The sequence below is a fragment of the Lithobates pipiens genome, unplaced genomic scaffold, assembly GCF_037356315.1.
Source record: "Lithobates pipiens isolate NorthernLeopardFrog02 unplaced genomic scaffold, aLitPip1_a1.2 Scaffold_28, whole genome shotgun sequence".
Lineage (NCBI taxonomy): Eukaryota > Metazoa > Chordata > Amphibia > Anura > Ranidae > Lithobates > Lithobates pipiens.
Genome location: NW_027507789.1, coordinates 166,260,192 through 166,270,520, shown reverse-complemented (window position 1 = coordinate 166,270,520; position 10,329 = coordinate 166,260,192). Strand labels below are relative to the sequence as shown.

The following is a 10,329-nucleotide window of genomic DNA, read 5'->3' as shown; positions in this document are numbered from 1 at the left end:
CCTATTGGGCATCCATCCCGATGAAAACACGCCTTACTACTCGAAGCTGTTGACCTCCTATCTCCTCTTTTATGCGAAGAAGGTGATTTTGTGTAAATGGCTCGCGGTACGTCCCCCAAGTGTAGCCCGGTGGGAACGAGCAGTCGACGCTGCCCTCCCATTATACAAGCTAACATACCATAATCGGGGTTGTCCGTGGAAGTTTGACAAAATCTGGCTCTCGTGGACTTCCGGGACTGCCACTTGAGGTTAGAGTGGGGATCATGGCTTTGCCTGCCCTCCGGTTTGTCGGGGCCTGCCCCCCCCCCCCTTTGCCTCCCCCTCTTTCCCCCCCCCCCCGTGTCCCCCTCCCTCTGTCCTCCCTCCCCCCCCCCCTCCCTCCCCCTCTCCCACCCGCCAGTGCTTACTATATCGACCTAAGTCTACCTATATGTGTATATCTCATGTAATGTGTTTGGTGATGGGTGATCTGTTCTGGGACTCACTGTAGGGGTAATTGAATATCCATTTTCTGCTGTATGACACTCTGAGCTACAATGTTAGTCTGTAACTACTTGGCTGTACGATTGAGTTGTTCCTCTGCCTTATTCTGTTTGTATCCTGTCATGGTATCTTTGAAATAAAGCACTCCTGTTTTCAAAAAAAAAAAAAAACTCCATGTGGCGGAGAGAAAAATGTATAATCCTTTTCATTGGCGTGTAAACAGCGCCAGGCGTCGTATAATCCCCGTCGTATAATATTAAAATCCCCACATAGAAGCAACCGACCTTGCTTACAAGAGTTAACCCTTTTCATCAACCTGTTAAAAAAGTGCACCTGTCTGCTATTGGAATAGACATTCACTATAGTGTATACATTAGAATTCAATTCACAGATCAATATTAAGTATCTACCCAGAGAGTCTGATATTTGTTCAATTAATTTAAAGGCCACAGTGTCTCTGATAGCCACTAAAACACCCTTGGTCTTCGTTTCCGCATTTGCAGTAAATATAAAGGGAAACCGTCTGTGCGTGCATTTGGGTGGTGCCTGCTTACAAAAATGAGTTTCTTGCGCGCACACAATGTCACTGTTGTACAGGGATGCCTCCCTCCATAGAGATTTACGCTTCACAGGGTGGTTCAGACCCTTGGTGTTAAGTGATAGGATGTTAAGTGGCATATTTGGGTGTGAAATATTTTGAGTTGAGCTCGCTGGGTCTCACAATTATGACATTAATACTCACAGAATAGGACACCCAGATAAGCGAAGGTAGTGTCGATGTGACAAACAAGTCCTTCATGCACTGAAGAGGAAGGCTTCTCCACGGGGCGGAAAGATTCAAGAGTCGGGTCTGAACCACATCAGCCAGGCACCATAGGTAGAATAGAGAAAAATAAGAGAAAAGTTGAGAAGGGAAAAAACAAAAGAAAAAACAAAAAGAAGAGCATAAATGCAGCAAGTGCCCCAGGATGGTGCGGGACGTCTCCAAGTCACTGCCGTCCATCCTTGGGGGAGGTGATTAACCCCTAAGCAGCACTAAGCCGAACCTGTGTCGGGGGGATAAGTTCAGTCCTGGTATGAAAGCAGTCCTGGACAGGGACTGAAAGTAGAAAAGCTATTTGGCCCACTTCAGTTGTGTGAAGTAGCATTTTTAGCGGTGACTCGCCTCCATTCCTGTGGTAAGCCATGCGGAGTGCTAGTGGTGGAAGCCTTCTCATCTTCAGCCGGTAGAATGCCCCACTCCTTAAGTAAGTCGATCCCTTTTTCCAGAGATGTTATGGTAAAAGATTGATTATCTTTGGTAATAGAAAGCTTAGTGGGGTAACCCCAACGATACAAGATCTTGTGGTTGCGTAGGATCTTTGTTACTGTGTTGAGGCTTTTCCTCTTCTGCAGAGTATATTGTGATAAGTCGCTGAAAAATTGTAGTCGGTGATATTGTGGAGGAAGCGATTCCTGTTTCCTCATAATTAGCATCAGCTGCTCCTTTACATGGAAAAAGTGTAATCTCAGAAGAACATCCCCAGGCACTTGTTCCGACAGGTGAGTCGGTTTTGGCAGGCGGTGGATCCTGTCAATGGTGACGTCCAAGTCGCTGAGATCAGGGAGTAATGCTTTGAACATGTTGGCGGCATAGAGGGTGAGATCCGATTGTTGTACAGATTCAGGGATGCCTCTGATTTTAAGGTTATTTCTCCTGGACCTATCTTCCATGTCCGCCATCTTTGCTTTAACCCATTCCATATCAGTCTCTCGTTCATCGTGAGCGTCTACCAAATCATTGATGGTACCTGCGTATTCCTCCATTTTTGCCTCCACATGATCCACTCTAGTGCCCAACTCTTGTATATCTGTGTGGAATCGATGCATATGTTTAGCCATATCAGACTGCAGTGTGCTACGCAAGGATAATAACATGTCCTTTAAGACTGTGTCCAGCACAGGCTGGTTTTGTGTAGGGAATGTCTCGATAGGTTCAGGCAAGTCTCTGGTGTCCTCCCCTGAATCTGAGGCCTGGCTCACCGCTGGACTTAATCCGCCCTCATCCAGCCTGGGTTTAGCTTTAACAGGGCTGCGGGAGGATGGGGTTGAGGGGAGGCGGATTTCTCCTCATCTAAATCTGTATTTATGAGAAATGTACCTTTTTTTCATCGGCTTATGCTTAGATGCCGTCCTCCGCGGCGTGTAGGCCTCGGCGCCATCTTGCTCCACCTCTCTCCCGCTGAGCGGATAAAAATCGGTTAAACGTTGTGGTTTGCGGTGTGGGCGGCGTCTCCCCGACATGGCGAACAATGCTGTGATGAGTCCCGCTGCTCTAGCAAGGCAGAGGGCCGCTGAGCTGAGTCGCTATTAGCCGCTGTAGTCCCCGTTCGCTCGGAGCTCCGGGCTCACACGTCCATACAGCTCCGCAGTCAGGCCACGCCCCCCCATGAATGTCTCCTTTAAGTTAGTAAATGTTGTCATGCTTATGTGTCACCACTGGGGGCTGTACAGAGCACATACCTTCTCATGCTTCCTCAGAGAGCTCACGATGTGTCTGGAGCAGCAGCCTCCATTTCCTCCAGCCAGCAACAGACCTCCGGTAAGTCTGGGGGGGGGGGGGGGGGTTCGGGGCCATTAAATATTTGCAACTGTTTTCAACAATGCAGCCCCTGTTCATTTTACTGTCTTTCCTCAGCCATGGTAGGTCTTTAAAAAGTTTAGCGACTTTAAGCGCATTCCAGAGTGGTTAATCGCATCCCAGTGTGGTCAAGACCCTCAGCCTGAGGAACTAGGGGCAAGAGAAGACGATTCCCTTAGGGGACCATGGTGAGGCTGATGACTCCTCTTCTGAGGTCTCAATTGCTGAATGATCCGCTCCACATTTATGTACCCTTAACCGAGTGTTTGGGTTCGCTAAAGCCTCCTCAAGCAGTGCATGCTTTTTCCTGTCCATTCTTTGTTGGGAAATTTTTTTGTATCTGGAGGATCACATAAGCATTATTTTCCATTCTAAAAAGTTTTCACACTTTATCCTATGGTAGTGAAAATTCACTAAGCGGGGTATACCAGCAATTAACGCTACTATATCCTTTGTGAGTAAGTTTGATTGTCCGGCAGACAATAATCAAATACTTAGGGATCCAATGGATAAAAGGTTGGAATTCCTATTAAAAAAAAAAAAAAACACTTTTTTTCTCTGGCAGGTTGAGTGTCTCAGCCTGCACTGACAATAATTGGTTAATCGTTGAGAAACCAGTTTTAACAGGTGTTTAAGGTTATCCTGCTCAGTAGGTCCAGGAGGCAGCTTTATGTTTGCAATAGTTGCTATGACAGATTGTGCCTTCACTAATCGTCATGCAAGCAGCTCCTGGCTAGCCTTCCCTTTTGTGGTAAGCAGGGCCGCTGATAGAAAAATTATGGGGCCCCGTACAGCCTACCTGACGGGGCCCCCTTCAGCTCCACCCTGGCCCCACCCCTGGTCCCTCCTTCAGCCCCACCCATTGCCCCTCCCCAGACCCCGCTTTGAAACAAAGTGTAGGTTTGTCTACAAGTGATATTTGTTTTTCTCCAGCCAGTTATAGGTTTGATTATCCAAAAGAAATACTGTTTTCAGATGAGAACAGACCTCTTTAATATCTATATGTAATACAAACCATTAATGGATGAAATAAATAAAATGGTATTTTGGAGAGTATTGGCAGGGTATGTATTGCAGAGTATTGGCAGGGTATTTATTGCAGAGTATTGGCAGGGTATTTATTGCAGAGTATTGGCAGGGTATTTATTGTAGAGTATTGGCAGGGTATTTATTGCAGAGTATTGGCAGGGTAAGTATTGCAGAGTATTGGCAGGGTAAGTATTGCAGAGTATTGGCAGGGTAAGTATTGCAGAGTATTGGCAGGGTAAGTATTGCAGAGTATTTGCAGAGTATTGGCAGGGTAAGTATTGCAGAGTATTTGCAGAGTATTGGCAGGGTATGTATTGCAGAGTATTGGCAGAGTATTGGCAGGGTAAGTATTGCAGAGTATTGGCAGGGTATGTATTGCAGAGTATTGGCAGAGTATGTATTGCAGAGTAGTAGTAGATGTTGAACTTCAAGCCCCCCCCCCCCAAGCAAGCATACACCTCACCTGTGTAATTGTTAGCTCCAGCAGAGATCACTTTCTCCCTCTTCCTGAGTGTCCACAATAGCTCGATCGCCCAGCCCCTGCACTCTCTGCTCCTCTCTCTCTGCTACTTCTCACGCGGAGAGAGAGAGAGAGAGGAATATCACTTCGGACGATGATCGGCAGGGTATTTATTGCAGAGAATTGGCAGGGTAAGTATTGCAGAGTATTGGCAGGGTAAGTATTGCAGAGTATTGGCAGGGTAAGTATTGCAGAGTATTGGCAGGGTAAGTATTGGCAGAGTATTGGCAGGGTAAGTATTGGCAGAGTATTGGCAGGGTAAGTATTGGCAGGGTAAGTATTGGCAGAGTATTGGCAGGGTAAGTATTGGCAGAGTATTGGCAGGGTGAGTATTGGCAGGGTAAGTATTGGCAGAGTATTGGCAGGGTAAGTATTGGCAGAGTATTGGCAGGGTAAGTATTGCAGAGTATTGGCAGGGTAAGTATTGCATAGTATTGGCAGGGTAAGTATTGCAGAGTATTGGCAGGGTATGTATTGCAGAGTATTGGCAGGGTATGTATTGCAGAGTATTGGCAGGGTAAGTATTGCAGAGTATTGGCAGGGTATGTATTGCAGAGTAGTAGTAGATGTTGAACTTCAAGCCCCCCCCCCCCCCCCCCAAGCAAGCATACACCTCACCTGTGTAATTGTTAGCTCCAGCAGAGATCACTTTCTCCCTCTTCCTGAGTGTCCACAATAGCTCGATCGCCCGGCCCCTGCACTCTGCTCCTCTCACTCTGCTACTTCTTCTCACGCGGAGAGAGAGGAATATCACTGCGGACGATGATCGGTGGAGGAGAATCTTTTTTTAATTTACTTTGCAGTTCAGGTTGCCCGGGCCCCCCTGCTGGCCAGGCCCGGTACAGCAGGGCCAGTTGTACTGGCCTATCAGCGGCCCTGGTGGTAAGACAGTTATCTGGGGATATTTTGGATATATCCAAAGAATTTCTAGCAAAAGAAAGATACCCCTTTTGCCTTTTATATGAAGGAGTAAATGTATTTTTTTTCAAAGCTCCTTCTTCTGTGCCAGGGGTATCAGCCTCCAGGCAGTCATGATGGCTGCCGCTGTCAAGGTCAAAGGGTAATTCAAAGGGTAATTCTCAGGGTTAACCCCAATGACAAAAGAGGCCTTGAGGGAGGAAGCCTACAAGATACTGTAGCCTCCTTATGAGGAGGTGCCCCCCGCTTGCTCAATAGGCAGAATTATTCTGCAGTTCTCAGGGATCTGGCAGAAGGAATGTCATGACGAATGGGGGACTTCCTCAATAGCTCTAACCTACAAACTGGAGTTCCAAGAGTTTCTGTCTCCTCGTTTTCTCAGATCAAATGTTCCTAAGGATCCAGAGAAAAATAAATCTTTCTCTCTCATTGGACCATCTTTTGGCAAAAAGTATTAATGGTGGCCCCCATGTAAGAGCAGAGATTGGAGTTTTGTTAAATCCAAATGGACATTCTAGATCTCAAAAATCTAAAATTTGACTGACTATAATCTCCCCCATTTTGCATAAAGATGCATATCTCCATATGCCTATTTCCTCATTTACTAGTAATATTTTCGTTCAAAGTGGAAAATCGTCTTTTTCAGTGTGTAGCTCTGCTTTGCGATCTAGCTGCTACACCTTGAGTACAAGGTTCTGGCTCCTTTTCTAGCCAGATTGAGGGCCCAAGGTCACCACATTCGACTACCTGGAATATCTAGGTCGGATTCTCAATTTAGGAGGAATCTTCTTTAAAACCTGAAGAAAATACTTGGGTCTGATCATAGGTACACCCAAAAAAGGGTATTCTTACCCCAGGCTAAGATCAGCGCCATAAAGGACTGATCTAGGTAGTCGAAAGCAAGATGTTTTTCTCAACTTTCAACTTTGCGTGAGGTTGTCAGGAAAGAGGGTGGCTTCATTTGAGGTCGTTCTTTATGCTCAGTCTCATTTTAGACTGCTGCAAAGCAGTATCCTATTGGCTTGTAACAGAGAATTCGAGCTCTACATTCCGAATTTGTCTGACTCCAAAGCCTACTGCCACATCACCCTGATAGTGCTCAATCTCATCCGATCTTGGAGGCTAAACAGGGTCGGGCCTGGTTAGTATCTGGATGAAAGACTGCCTGGAAATATCAGGTGCTGTAGGCTGGGTGCGCCGGAGCCTCAGTTTATGGTTAACATCCAAAAATCTGCGAAGAGAGGAAAATCCTTCTTTCGGTTACCTGGGAAATAGTATCAACATATGCAAACCTTTTTTTGTTTAGGTTGGGGGACAGTCCTAAAAGAGGCAGCTGTCCAGGAGAAGTGGCCTAGATCAGAAATTGCCTTGCCCATTAATATTTAAAAAATTCAGCCAGAACACTTGGTTCTAAGGGCCTAAACATTACATTTAAAGTAGTGTCCTGCTAGGGTCAATCCGTTTATGCCACAGCAATGGCCTATATTAATCACCAAGGGAGCACAAGAAGTTGTGCGGCCCAGAAAAAGGTGAATCTTATCCTATCTTGGGAAGAAAACAATGTACTTTGCCTATTGGCAGTTTTCATTCTGAGAATAGAAAATTGGCAGGCGGACTACTTGAGTCCCCAGCAGTTTTTCCTGGGAGAATGGTTTCTTCACCCGGATATCTTCCTGTCAATATATCAAGGATGAGGGATCCCAGACATAGATCTGTTTGTGTCCTGGATCAACAAAAAAGATTTTGTGTCAAGAACAAAGGATCCGCTAGCATGCGCAACGGATGCCTTGCTATTCCCGTGGAATCAGTTCTCACTGATTTGTGCATTCCCTCCTATTCTGCCTGCATCTACAACTTCTTCATAGGATCAAGCAGAAAGGGAAGTCATTGATTCTTGTGACCCCCAGCGGGGTCCAGGAAATCTTGGTATGCAGAGATCGTAGAGATGGCAGTAGGCAACTCATGGACCCTACATTCCAGGCCAGACCTTCTCTCGCAAGGTCCAAAGTTCCACACTTTACAAACTATACATTTTACGGTTTGACTATTGAGCCCCACACTCTGAAGAAGTGTCAGGTTCGGTAGTTTCCTTCCTTGGTTTATGCAGAACCAGCTTCCTTGGTTATATATTATGGAGTCTGGGAAACATGTCTCCTGGTGTGAAACCATCCTGGTGTGAAACCAGGAGCTGCACCCCAGGAAATAAGTCTAAGTAGAGTCCTTGATTTTTTCTGCAGATTGGGTGAGAAATAAAGCTGGCCTTGAGTGCTTTCTAAGGACATGTCTCCGCCGTATCAGTATTATTTGCTATTACTTGCTTTGCATACTTTGGTCCATAACTTTATTCAGGGGGTAACTCAGCTTAATCTCCGGTTAAGTAACCCCTGAACCCTTAGGATTTGAATTTCGTTTTGTCTGCATTACAAAACAGCCTTTTTTGGGGCCGATATGATATGTTGCCTTGGTCTTATTTTTTCTGGTAACCATCTCTGCTGCAAGAATGGTATCAATATTGGCTGCTCTTTCTTGTAAAGAGCCATATTTTTTTGTCCACAAGCATGAGGGAGTATTGCGTCCTCATCCTAACTTTTTACTAAAGGTAGTATCAGGTTTTCATCTAAACCAGGATATTGTTCTACCATCCTTTCCAGAACCCTGTTCTTTGGGAAAAAGAATCACTACTTTTTTTTGATGTGGTGAGAGCAGTCAATGTCTACTTATAGGCAATTGCTCAGATTCGGAAAAAGGATGTTTCCTGAAAGGCTCCATGGCAGCATACGTGTGGGTAGCCCCGCCTCCACGATTACCCAATAGGACCCAACTCCCATAAATCTTTGCTCCCGGCTACTATCAGTGTTCCTTTTTTGTCCTCCCCAGTAGGACCAGATGGTTTCTTTCCTGGAAACAAAACTTCACGACGATCGATTGGCTGATTGACTGAGAATTTTTCCTCCGATAGGCCCTGACTGTTAAGCAGGGTATGGAGAGTATTTGCAGAGTAGCGCTGAAGAAAGGATTTCCTACCTGAGTGCGCACGGTCTGTGTCCCGTTGCTATGGGTGACCATTATCTGCTTGGAGGTATGGCGTGTGTGTTCCAGTCCGTTCGGCCAGGTGATCGTTGGTGGAGTGGTGAGCCTTTTATCTATCCATGGCAGCATTGTATTTGTGTGTATTTCTCTTGTTTGTCTTGCGGTCTCCTCCATGCCGTTTGCGTTCGCTTCCGCGTCCCAGCAAACCTCTCTCCTACTTCCGGGTTATGCAGGCGTTCTGCGCATGTGCGAACCCGGTATAAGACCGAGGCTTGGTTCCCGCGCATGCGCGCGAGCGCCTCGCGTCTGACGTCGGCGATGACGTCACGGGCGCCAAATTTAAAAGGCTTTGGAAGCTGTCAGAACCCTGGGAATGTTTGCAGTGGTCGCAGCGACTTCCCGGGGCTGTCAGTGCGGCGGTTTAAGGTAAGAGAATGTCCCTTAGGCTGGGGAAATGCTTTTTTAAAAAAAAAAAAAAAATGTATTTTTATTTTTCTCTTTGGTTGCAGTGTTTCTTAAACTGTGGGTTTATTTTGAATATGGACGCCTTAGGCCGCGTACACACGCGCGGACTGTTCGCCCAACTTTGTCCGTCCAACAGTTTCGGCAAACAGTCCGCTCAAACTTAGCATGGACGGACATGGCCACACACGACGGACGAACAGTTTGCTGAAACCGTGCGCGATGACGTGAACGGCACGTACGACGGGAGGAAAAATACGACGTCCTATACACTGCATTATAGCTTTCGGCGTGAAAATCCTTTCTGAGCATGCGCGAGACTTAGTTGGCCGAACAAGCCTACACACGAGCGAACAGTCCGCTGAAACCTTGTTTCAGCGGACAGTTTTTCGGAATTTCCGTAAGACCTTGTTCGTCCAACTGTCCGCTGAAACTGTCCGCTGAAGCCCCACACACGAGCGGACTGTCCGCCCAAACACTGTTCAGCGGACAAGGTTGGGCGAACAGTCCGTGCGTGTGTACGCGGCCTTACTGCCTCCTAGTGGCCAGCCCACTCATGTTAGGTAGGTCTTTAGTATTTATGTTTTTTATATAATGGAGAGAGTGTTTGGCATAGGTAGGATTGACTGTGTATCTTTTTCTCTCTCTGTCTGTTTTACCCTTACAGCCCTTCTGGGTCTGATCCACAGCCTAACACCTCTAGACGCAGTGGATCATCAAGATCACACCGCCATAAATCCTCCTCAAGATCTAGCCAGCATAGGTCAAGGTCTGAACAGCGTGATAAGAATTATTCTCACCCCCCTGCTGCTCACTCCAGCAAGCATACGGAAAAATCATGCTGGGGGTGCAGGATGCCTGTTCCTTCAGACAAATCCTTATGCGATCATTGCTTCTCCAAAGCTGCAGATGAGAGGGATGGTGCAGACCAGTGTTTGGAGTCAATAGTAAGACGGGTTGTGAAGGAGTCTCTGCAGGAGAGGGACGCTTTACAGCTGTGTGAATCCCCGTCAGAATTATTGGCTCCTCCACCTGGAGAGAACCCATTGCAGGAGACATGGGAATCCTCTCAGCCAAGCTGCCTATCTGATCCCATCTCAGACAGTGAATCTGACTGTGAGGATCCTGGTTTAGGATTTGACTATGGACTGGTGCCTTCATTGGTCAAAGCAGTGAGAGAGGCTCTGAAGTGGGAAGACCCTGTTACTTCCCCACCAAAGCAGAGAAAGTTCTTTAAACAGCTCAATAAGGAGCGACATTTTTTTCC

The 10,329-nt window shown here is 46.6% G+C and overlaps 1 pseudogene; it reads left to right on the top strand.

Annotated features, from left to right (window-relative positions):
- The first annotated feature begins 6,641 nt into the window (after positions 1-6,641).
- LOC143937785 (5S ribosomal RNA) lies at positions 6,642-6,760 on the top strand (annotated as a pseudogene).
- The last annotated feature ends 3,569 nt before the right edge of the window (positions 6,761-10,329 follow it).